Below are 12,449 nucleotides of genomic sequence, written 5' to 3' on the forward strand. Positions count from 1 at the left end.
GTTTGGACCAGTCAATGTATTGTCCATCTTAAGGAAAAGATTTTTCCTAGTAATTGTAGATGATTTCTCAAAGTTCTCTTGGACATATTTCCTAAATTCTAAAGATAAGGCTAGTGAAATCATCATCAATCACATAAGGCAAATCAACAATCATCCTGATTTCAAAGTTAGACGGATCAGGAGTGACAATGGAACTGAGTTCAAGAATTCTATCATGAGAGCATTTTGTGAAGAGAATGGGATTATGCAAGAGTTTTCAGCAGCAAGAACTCCACAACAAAATGGAGTAGTAGAAAGAAAGAACAGATCACTTATTGAAGCTGCAAGGACAATGCTTGAAGAATCAAAGTTACCAACATACTTCTTGGCTGAAGCTGTAAATACTACATGCTACAATCAGAATATTTCTTTGGTTAATCAAGCAAAATGCATGACTCCCTACCAATTGTTCAAGCACAAGAAACCAACTCTAAATTTTCTTCATGTCTTTGGCTGCAAATGTTATATCTTGAGAAATCAAACTGATCAAAATGGGAAGTTTGATGCTAAGGCAGATGAAGGAATTTTTGTTGGATATGCTGTTGGTAAATTATACAGAATCTACAATCTGAGAACCAACATTTTTATGGAATCAATACATGTTGTGTTTGATGATAAAAAGATTGAAGGACCGCAAGATGGAGATTACCATGAGAGCCTCAAATTTGACAATGTGGAGATGGTTAGTGATGACAATGATGATGAAAGTGATCAAGAAACTACAACTAAAGATAGCGCAGAAAAATCTACAACCAATGAGGCTAATGACTCAACATCCATCGAGTTACAAACTACTTCATCCGTCGACAGACAATCTGCATCATCCATCGGGAGACAGTCAGCTTCATCCGTCGAAACTCAAAATACACCATCCGTCGGGTCATCAAAAGAAGCTGAAAGTCAGAATAGATCACTTATAGAAAGTTCCTCTTTCTCAAATCATAGATTTACGAACTCAGGGGGAGTTTCTAATAATCAAAACTCAATCACACATCAACACAATAATGAGGCCTCTTCATATAGAGCTAATCTATCTCAACAAAGAAAATGGACAAAAGGATCACCCCTTTGAGATCATCATTGGTGATGTATCTTTTAGAGTTCAACCAAGGAGAGCAACTCAAGAAGAATGTCTATATAACAATTTCCTATCTAAGGAAGAACCAAAAAAGGTAGAAGAAGCTTTGTTGGATCCTGATTGGATTTTAGCTATCCAAGAGGAGCTAAACCAATTTGAAAGGAACAATGTTTGGAAGCTGGTACCCAAGCCTAAAGGAAAGAATCCAATAGACACCAAATAAGTATCTAAAAACAAGATGGATAAAAATGGCATAGTAGTCAGGAACAAAGCTAGATTGGTTGCTAAGGGCTACTGTCAACAAGAAGGAATAGATTTTGATGAAACCTTTGCTCCTGTTGCAAGACTTGAAGCCATCAGAATCTTCTTAGCCTATGTAGCCCATGCCAATTTCAAGGTCTATCAAATGGATGTCAAGAGTGCTTTTCTATATGGAGATTTGGAGGAGGAAGTCTATGTCATTCAGCCTCCTGGTTTTGAAGATCCAAATCTACCTGATCATGTATACTATTTTTTGAAAGCACTCTATGGATTGAAGCAAGCACCTAGAGCCTGGTATGACACTTTGTCAAAATTTCTTTTAGAGAATCACTTAACTAGAGGTACTGTAGACAAAACTTTATTCTTTAGAAATATTAATGGCTCTAGCATACTTGTTCAAATTTATGTAGATGACATTCTTTTTCGCTCTACAGATGAAAAAATTTGCAAAAAGTTTTCCAAATTGATGCAAAGTAAGTATGAAATGAGCATGATGGGAGAACTAACTTACTTTCTTGGTTTGCAAGTTAAGAAAGTTAGTGATGGAATATTCATTAGTCAAACTAAATACATTTATGATCTTTTAAAGAAGTTTAAACTAATGGATTGCACATCTGCAAAAACTCACATGGCTACTGCAACTAAACTGAAAGAGATATGTCCTAAGTCCAATCATGTATAAGGATTTAGGAATAACTTTTATGTAATCTGTTTTGATTTCATTGATATTAATAAAAGACTTGTTTTGTTTTTATTGCGGGTTCTATCTATTTTAAGTGTTTAAATAAGATATACCACATTTTAGAGTAAAGCTTTTTATGGATTGTGATGAGATCATAATAATGAGACCTAAAAGATGATAACTCTAAACTTAAATAGTTCCTGGTCGTAGGATTACTAACTGGTAATTAATAATCCACAAAGATCGGTACATACTATGCTCGCTTCATTATGAAGGATGTTTGTTCTCATAGACATTTGTGTGGTGACACTATAGCTAGTATGTAGGTGCTTATTATAGAATAAGTTCACCGAACATGACTCACTCAGCTGAACAACTGATGGAGTTCACTCACGTGTCAGCAGTTGTTCACATAGTGATAGTTGTACAAGTATCCTTAGACTTGAGGTCATCATAGTCATCTTGTGTACACTGAACTATGCTTTGGTTTAGCTCTTAGTCTCCATGGACAATTATAAGGGGTCTACTGGGTATAGGAATTTGTACACGAAGATAGTGTATGATCAATAAAGGATCTACCCCTTCCAGTGAAGGAAGAGAATGTTCAATGCTGATCCACTTATACTAGTTCAGGAATCTTTGGCCAGAGTGAATGAAATTAGAAAGGATTTTCTAATTTACATTAAATAGAACTAAGCATAGTGAATGGGAAAGCAAGTGATTAAATAAGATAGGCTTGACACAAGTTCCATGCCTTGTATTTAATCGTGACATTGTAGGGTAGAAGGAATTGATTGTACGGTAACTACTCACCGAATAGGTTCTTGGTATTCTAAGCAGTGAATTCGTATTATCCGGATAGTCGCGATATGCTGAGAAGTATCCCTCACGATGTAGAATAAATATGATTAATTAATTAATCATATTTAATGAATTAGAGAATTTATATATAAATAATAATAAAGTAGTTTTATTATTATTTATTTCTACTACCGGCTTAATATTGAACTTACAGGGTCACACCATAAAAGAGAATGATTCAATGGTGGAGGAATTAATTAATAATGGCTGATAATTATTTATTTATAAAATAAATAATTAATTGGCAAATTTAATAATTGATTAAATGAGATTTAATTGATTATAAATTAATTAAGAAAAGTTCTTAATATTATTAATTAATAATTTAAATTTTGGAAATTAAATCAGGAGAGAGAATTATTTCTAAAGTGTTTAGAAAAAGGATTAATAATTAAGTGGTGTTTTAATTATTAGTGAGAATAATAAAGGGTTAATAATAATAATATTTTATGGGAAAAATTTCAGCTGAAAATTTTGCCTATAAATATACTATTATAAACCCTATTTTTGCCTCAACCTAAAAATTTCAGAAACCCTAATTCTCTCCACCTCCTCCTCCTCCATTACATCAATTTCTTGGTGGATACCGGTGGAGTGCTTCACACTTTAGGAGCAGCTGTTAGGGACCTTCGCTCGTGGTTCTTGGGTCGCTTTTAAAGGTTAGAAACGATCCCTCGATTTAATTTACGATCTGTATGCACATTATATGGATTTTATATCATGAAAATTGTTATACCATGCTTCCGTAATAGATAAATCCTGCAATGGTATCAGAGCATAGGTTGTATGCGTATAGATATGTGATAAAAATTTCAGAATTTTATGTGCTTGTATGAATTAATTATGATTTTTACAAGTTATATCATGGATTAATTGTGATTGATTAGAAATTGTTTCTCAAAATTATTTTGACTGTAGATCTGGGTTCTACAAGTGTTATAGATCGTTTGGGTATTTTTTTCATAATTTTATGATGTATGGATTAATTGTTATGAATTTTTGAAGTTGTTTTAATTAAATTCGTAATTATAAATATATATATATATATAATCTATTAGTATATATATATATATATATATATTTTTTCTGGCTGCTGTGCTTTTCAAGAGCACTGTTATGGTGTGATGGCACGGAAAAAGGTATGGCGACAGCACGTTTTTCTGTGCAAAGCAAAGGCGGCGGCGACTGTCAGAATAGGGGGGAGGACCGCGCGTCTGGCATGCGCGCGTGGGGCTCACGTGCTCGTGTGTCACGCGCGGCGCGTGTCAGACATGCGCGGGTCAACGGTCAGCGTAGTGCTGACGTCATGCTGACGTCATCAGATGATGTCATGCTGACGTCAGCTCAGGATTTTGGGCGCGTGAGGCACGTGTGCACGTGGGAGCGCGTGGAGGACACTCAGACACGCGCCTGACAGCGCGTTTGCGCGTGACGGCGCGTCGCTTACCTTCTCGGGGTGTGTGAGGGCGCGTGGAGTGTCAGAATGGGGCGTTGTTGGTGCCGTTGGATTCGTCTTTTCGAGACGCATCTAATGGTATATTATATGATATTTTCTGAAATTGTTTCAGACTGTTTATAGCTAACAGAAGTGTTTTAAAGCATGTTTTTAACTGTTTTAATTACTTTTAAATGCCTCATGTGATACATAGAGATGTATAATGCTTAGACCAATATACTACATGATTTAACATGCCTACCTTTACGTTTATTCATGCTTATATATGTGATATATGCTTAGTTTATCATGCGATGATAGATTTAGGTGAACTTAATTAACATAAGGCGTTTGTTAGACAATCTAGTATAGTGTAATTATTTCATGACCTTAATATAAATATTATGAATATGATCATGAGATTCTTGTGTTTATGAAACATGTAATTGAATATGAATTTTCAATATTGAGAGAAAGGATGATTCTGTCAACAACAGATTTGTATCTGTAAGAAAGGGTTATGTTAGATATATTTGATAATGTCATGGCTAATATGTTTTATGTTTAGATTTCAGATCTTATTTGAACAGAACAAATCAGTACTTAACTAATCAGTACTTATACTGGACGACAGAACTTAAGGGATATCAGTACTTATGTTATCGGGAGATAAGCATCAGGAGATAGATATCAGAACTTAAGTGCTGAAGGATGATCAGATAAGGACAGTAGCTGATTAAAGTTAAGAAGATCAAGATAAACATAAGAAGAGATATGCATGAAGAAGGAATTCCGTAAAGAATGGAATACTTGGAATAGAAGATATCTGATTGATATATTTTAGGAAGCAGAATTATATTCCATATCAATTAGCGATTATCTTGTAACTGTGTAGTATATAAACACAGACATAGGGTTTACACTATAAGTGTTATCATTATCGAGAATATTATTTGCTATAACCCTAGCAGCTCTCGTGATATTTTGTTCATCACTGAGAGATAACAGTTCCAGATTGTAGCAGCTCTCGTGATATTTTGTTCATCACTGAGAGATATAGTTCCAGATTGTAACAGAGTTTATTGTTTCAATAAAGTTTGTTTTCTGTTACATAAGTTCTTGAAGTTTGATTTGATTGTAATAAACACTGTATTCACCCCCTCTACAGTGAAAGTGTGACCTAACAAGTGGTATCAGAGCCTTCTGTTAACACACATACAGTTAAAGATCCAAACACAATCATGTCTGACACAGAAACTCAAACTAAGCCTACCAAAACTGAGGAATCATCAAAGACATCAACTCAGAGTCGATATGAGACTATCAGAGTTCCCATATTGAGACCATCTGAATATCCCATATGGAAGGTAAGGATGACCATGTTTCTGGAAGCAACAGATCCAGAATACCTTGATAGAATCAAGGAAGGGCCTCACAAACCTACCAAGCTCGCTGTTGTAGTTGCAGGTGAAGCAGCAAAGACCGTACCAAAGGAAAAGAGTGATTACACTGCTGAAGATATAGCATCTATTGCTAAGGATGCCAAGGTACGACACTTATTGCATAGTGCCATTGATAATGTAATGTCAAACAGGGTAATCAACTGCAAGACTGCTAAGGAGATATGGGATGCACTGGAGACAAGGTGTCAAGGAACTGAAACAGTTAAGAAGAACAGGAAGACAATACTCACTCAAGAGTATGAACACTTTGACTCTAGGACTAATGAGTCATTGACTGATGTATATGATAGATTTGTCAAACTCTTGAATGACTTGTCATTGGTTAATAAGGAGTATGATCTTGAAGATACAAACCTTAAATTCCTGTTAGCTCTTCCTGAATGTTGGGATTTGAAGGTAACAACAATAAGAGACAACTACAATCTTGATGAAACAACTCTTGATGAAATCTATGGAATGCTCAAGACTCATGAACTTGAGATGGAACAAAGAAGCAAGAGGAAAGGAGGAAAGTCAAGGACAGTTGCTCTCAAGGCTGAAGAGGAATCCCTCAAACCACCTTCCTCAAAGAAAGACAAGGGTAAAGCTCTAATCATAAAGTCTGATACTGAGTCATCAAGTTCTGAGAGTGATGATGACTCAGATTCTGAAAGCTTGCCTGAAACTGATGCTGATGAGGAGATGATGAAGCTGTGTGCTCTTATGGTGAAAGGAATCACAAAGATTGCATACAGGAAGTTCAGGAAGGGAAAGAAGTTTTCCAGAAGAGGCATAAGTTCTGATAAGAAGAATTTCAGAAGATCTGAAGGAAGAGGAGGAAAGTCTGACAGAGGAGATTAAGCTAATGTTAAATGTTATAATTGTGGTGAGAAAGGCCACATATCTCCTGATTGCAAGAAGACCAAGAGTGACAAAGGCAAAGCTCTTGTCACAAAGCAGAAAAGCTGGACAGACACCTCAGACTCTGAAAGTGAGGAGAACTATGCATTGATGGCAAATGCTGATAAATCAAGTTCTGAGAGCAGTTCTGAAGCTGCTGAAACAAAGGTACCTCAGACTACTTATGCTTTTCATACTGATGATATTAATGAGTTGAGAAGATATCTTAAAACCATGTTTGTTAGTTATAGAGATCAAACTTTAACATGTGAAAGATTAACTTCTGAAAATCTTGCTTTTAGGAAAAGAAATGATTTCTTAGAAAAAGAGTTAGTCATGTTCCATCAAACTCAGTAGGATAGAGATGATGCTTTTTATGTTAGGGATGAAGTGCTAAAAATGAATGAATCTCTAAAAACTGAGTTAGAAAAGGAGAGAGAGATTATCAGAACTTGGACTAACTCTGGCAAATCAACTCAAAATTTGCTAAGCAGTGGAAACTGGAAAGAGGGCTTAGGTTATGGAGAAAATAAAAATGAAAAAGGAACTGTAGAAATTAAGCCTGTTGATAAGCAAAAGCCGAAGTTAAAACCTGTTAAGTTTGTAACTGAAAAATCTGAAAATGAGAAATCAGAAGTTAAAAAGGAATTAGCTTCTGACAAACTAAAACAGAAAAAGACAGCTGAAGTTAACATAGGCTTAATAACAAAGAAGCAGCTTAAGCATAAGCTGAAAGATGTTAAGAATGCAAACAAGGTAAAATCACCTAGGAAAAACAGGAATGGAAAGGAAGGTGTAAATAAAAGCAATAACTATAAATCTGTTCCTGATGCTCCTAGGAAAGCGTGTCATAACTGTGGAAGTTCTAACCATCTGGCTTCTTTTTGCAGGAAGAATAAGAATATTAACTCCTTATCTACAAAATCAGGAGTTAAGAGTCAGTCTGTTAGATACAAACCACAAAATCCTTGTTTTCATTGTGGTAGTTTATGGCATTCCATTTATACTTGTAAGGAATATCATAGTTTGTACTATGATTATTATCAAATAAAACCTTCTTTAAAGAAAGTTTCTGTTGTTCCTTCTAGTGTAAGTTCTGATTCAAAGTCTGGTAGTATAAGTTCTGATAAGAAAACTGTTAACATAAAATCTGATGCTAAATCCGCTGCAAATGTTAACAAACCTAAAAAGGCCAAAGGATCCAAGCAAGTCTGGGTCCTTAAAACTAATAATTAGTGGTCTTTTTGATTGCAGGGCAACAGGAAAAATATTTTAGTTCTGGACAGTGGATGTTCAGGACATATGACTGGAAATAAGGCCCTGCTATCAGACTTTGTGGAGAAAGTTGGCCCAAGTGTTTCTTATGGAGATGGCAACATTGGAAAAACTTTGGGATATGGCAATATCAATCTTGGGAATGTCATCATTAAAGATGTAGCTCTGGTCTCAGGACTTAAACACAACTTACTGAGTATAAGTCAAATCTGTGACAGAGGTTATCATGTTGATTTCTTTGCAGAACATTGTGAAATAGTTAGTAAATCTAAAGAAAAAATTGTTCTGAAGGGATTCAGGCGTGGTAACATTTATGAAGCTAAGCTTTCAACAAGTTCTGATGGTTCTGCAATCTGTTTAGTAAGTAGAGCCTCAACTGAAGAAAGCTGGAATTGGCACAAGAAACTCTCTCATTTAAACTTCAACAAGATAAATGAACTGATCAAGAAAGATCTTGTGAGAGGACTGCCAAAATCAGTGTTTGTTCCTGATGGTCTTTGTGACTCATGTCAGAAGGCTAAACAAAGAAAATCTTCGTTCAAGAGCAAGACTGAATCATCAATTCTTGAGCCTTATTATCTGCTTCATGTTGATCTATTTGGTCCAGTAAATGTCATGTCTATTGCAAAGAAGAAATATGCGTTGGTCATAGTAGATGAGTTCACCAGATACACATGGGTGTATTTCTTGCACACAAAAAGTGAAACTGCATCTATCCTGATTGATCATGTCAAACATCTGGATAAATTGATCAAAGATTCTGTGAAAATTTTGAGGAGTGATAATGGCACAGAATTCAAGAATCTGATAATGGAAGAGTTCTGCAAAAATCATGGAATAAAGCAGGAATTTTTTGCTCCTGGAACTCCACAGCAAAATGGAGTTGTTGAAAGGAAGAATAGAACTCTCATTGAAGCTGCACGAACAATGCTTGAAGAAGCAAAGCTTCCAACCTATTTCTGGGCTGAAGCTGTGCAGACTGCTTGTTTTACTCAAAATGCAACACTCATTAACAAGCATGGAAAAACACCATATGAGATGGTGAAGAACAAGAAGCCAAATCTCAAATACTTTCATGTATTTGGATGTAAGTGTTTTGTTCTCAAGACTCATCCTGAACAGCTATCCAAGTTTGATCTAAAAGCTGATGAGGGAATCTTTGTTGGATATCCACTTTCTACAAAAGCCTTCAGAGTCTATAATTTGAGAACAAAAGTGGTCATGGAATCTATCAATGTCTCTTTTGATGACAAGAAGATCACTGGACTTGAAGATTGCATTGATCATGATCAGCTGAGATTTGAAAATGAAGATTCATATTCTGATACCTCAAGTCCTGACAGTCTAAGTCCTGATACTGTAAATTCTGATGGATCAAACTCTGATGTTATTGAAACTGTGGTGACTACGTCAAAGGAAGATGCACCAATACAGGAGGAGCATACTCAAGATATTATCACATCTCAAGAAGCATCAGAACATACATCTGGCTCTTCAAATTCTGATTCGTCAAGTTCTGATAAGCCCAGTACTGAAAATCTAAATACTGAAGGATCCAACTCAGAGAGCATAGTTTCAGGGGGAGCATCAGAAAATGAAACCGAAGACAGCATGAATCATGGGGGAGCATCCAGTTCTAGAGAAAATCTTCCATCTGCAAGGAAGTGGACAAAATCACATACACCTGATTTGATAATTGGAAATCCTGAGGCAGGTGTCAGAACTAGAACAGGTACTTCGAATGAATGTCTTTACAATTCTTTTCTCTCTCAGTCTGAGCCAAAGAAAGTGGAAGAAGCTCTTCAAGATGCTGATTGGGTGCAAGCAATGCAGGAAGAGTTGAATGAATTTAAAAGAAACAAAGTCTGGACCTTAGTGCCAAGACCCAAGAATAGATCGGTTGTTGGTACAAAGTGGGTATTCAGAAACAAAACTGACAGTGATGGCATAATTGTAAGGAACAAGGCAAGGCTGGTTGCAAAAGGATATTCTCAACAGGAGGGAATTGACTATGATGAAACATTTACGCCAGTTGCTAGGTTAGAAGCCATAAGGATATTCATGGCTTATGCTGCTCACAAAAAGTTTACTGTCTTTCCCATGGATGTGAAAAGTGCTTTTCTCAATGGAGAATTGGAAGAGGAAGTATATGTTGAACAACCTCCAGGTTTTGTAGATTCCAAACATCCAGATTATGTCTACAGGCTTGATAAAGCACTTTATGGACTTAAGCAAGCTCCTAGAGCATGGTATGAGACTTTAGCTCAGTTTCTTCTGGAAAGTGGATTCAACAGAGGAACTATTGACAAAACACTGTTCTATCTCAACCATGGCAAAGATTTACTTTTGATCCAGATTTATGTTGATGATATTATTTTTGGGTCTCCAAATGACAAACTTTGCAAAAAGTTTGCCAAACTAATGCAGTCAAGATATCAGATGAGTATGATGGGAGAACTTAGTTATTTTCTGGGCCTTCAAGTCAAGCAGAGTGAAGAAGGAACTTTTATTTGTCAATCTAAGTACACCAGAAACTTGCTGAAGAAATTTGGAATGCAAGACTGTTCAAGTGCATCCACTCCCATGGCCACTGCAACAAAACTGGATAAGGATACTGGTAATTCAGTAGATATTACTGATTACAGAGGTATGATTGGCTCACTTCTCTATCTAACTGCTAGTAGACCAGATATCATGTTTGCTACCTGTCTTTGTGCAAGATTTCAAGCAGATCCAAGAGAACCTCACTTAAGAGCTGTAAAAAGAATCTTTAAGTATCTTAAAGGAACAGCTGATCTAGGATTATGGTATCCTAGAGAATCAGATTTTAAATTAATAGGTTACTCAGATGCATATTTTGCAAGTTGCAAAATTGACAGGAAGAGCACAAGTGGAAGCTGCCAATTTCTTGGAGGCAGGTTGGTTTCTTGGTATAGCAAGAAACAAAAGTCAATTTCCACATCAACTGCAGAAGCAGAGTATATTGCTGCAGGAAGCTGCTGTGCACAGATTCTTTGGATGAAGAATCAGTTACTGGATTATGGGTTAACATATTTCAAAATCCCTATTTACTGTGATAATCAAAGTGTTATTGCTATGACAGGTAATCCAGTTCAACACTCTATGACAAAGCACATCAGCATCAGGTACCATTTCATCAGGGAACATGTGGATGAAGGTACAGTGGAATTGCATTTTGTTTCCACAGATAAACAAGTAGCAGATATCTTCACAAAACCACTGTGTGAAGCTACCTTTTCAAAATTGGTAAATGAACTTGGAATGATTTCAGGTTCTTTCTCTAAATCTGCTTAAACTTGTTCTATGTTATCAGACTTTATGATCAGTATTTACAGAATTAATCTCTTTGTATATTCTGTGCATTAATTGATAAATGTCTTTAAGTACTGACTGGTGTCTGATATATGTTTCTAAACTCTGATAAGTGATATGTCTGTTACAGTAACTATTCAATCCTATGAGGATAACTGTGCTAGATACTGACCTACTAGTCTTCAATAAACAAATGATCCCATGAAAGAAGTAATTATTTCTGTGGAAATCTTATGACACAAGCAAATTCTGATACTTGAGCTTAGTTTAGTTTACTTTATTCATCTTATTACTAAGTCCCAAATTAGAATAATGCTACTCATCTGTTTAAGTTCTGATTCTAGTAAAACTGCTGAATGTACTAAGTGCTGATAAACCTCACTTATCAAAAGAAAAAGAAAAAGAATCAAAGAATAATATCAGGTACTCCTTTGAGATCTAGAGTAAAAATGTGAATGGGACGACCCAAGTGCATTGCTGGTATTAAGTAAATATGCATTAGAAAAGCAAAATATTTTCTTGGTGACTTTTCACACTCTATGATTACTGGAGAAATACTCTGATAATAGCATAAATTCTGATAAGCAGTCGTGACTCACTTACACTGAGAAGCCACTGTAAAAGAGAATTTTAAAGATGCATAAAATTAGCACAAAAACAGTTGAGGTGGACTCATGCATGAACTCATTTATCAGTAGGTTTCAGGATAATGACAGCTCTTTAGCAAAATTTTAATTATGACTTATTTCTAAGATGTACTGAAGTAGATCAGACTTTACTCTTTATTAGTTATTTAGCTTAATGCACACACTAATCACTCCATCTGAATGATGAAAATTTCTGTGGTGGTCTATGTTATTTTAGATAAACAGTCATTGTGTCATTTTTGCACAAATTCTGAGGACACGTTCTAGTTATATGGTCTGATGATTAAGTCCTGAAGACTATACCTCAGAACTTGTATGAAAACTTACTAAGATAGATATTCCTTGTTCGAGTTAAGACATTATGTTCTGATGACTGTTAAGTTCTGGTATAGGTCTAAGTTCTGATTTCTCAGTCTAATCCTTTACTTGGCTTATCTTTGAATGAAATTTAATAACAGTCTCAGTTTGTACTCGCATATGTTGAAGTGGAAGATTA

This window comes from Apium graveolens, chromosome 2 (assembly GCF_009905375.1).
Source record: "Apium graveolens cultivar Ventura chromosome 2, ASM990537v1, whole genome shotgun sequence".
NCBI lineage: Eukaryota > Viridiplantae > Streptophyta > Magnoliopsida > Apiales > Apiaceae > Apium > Apium graveolens.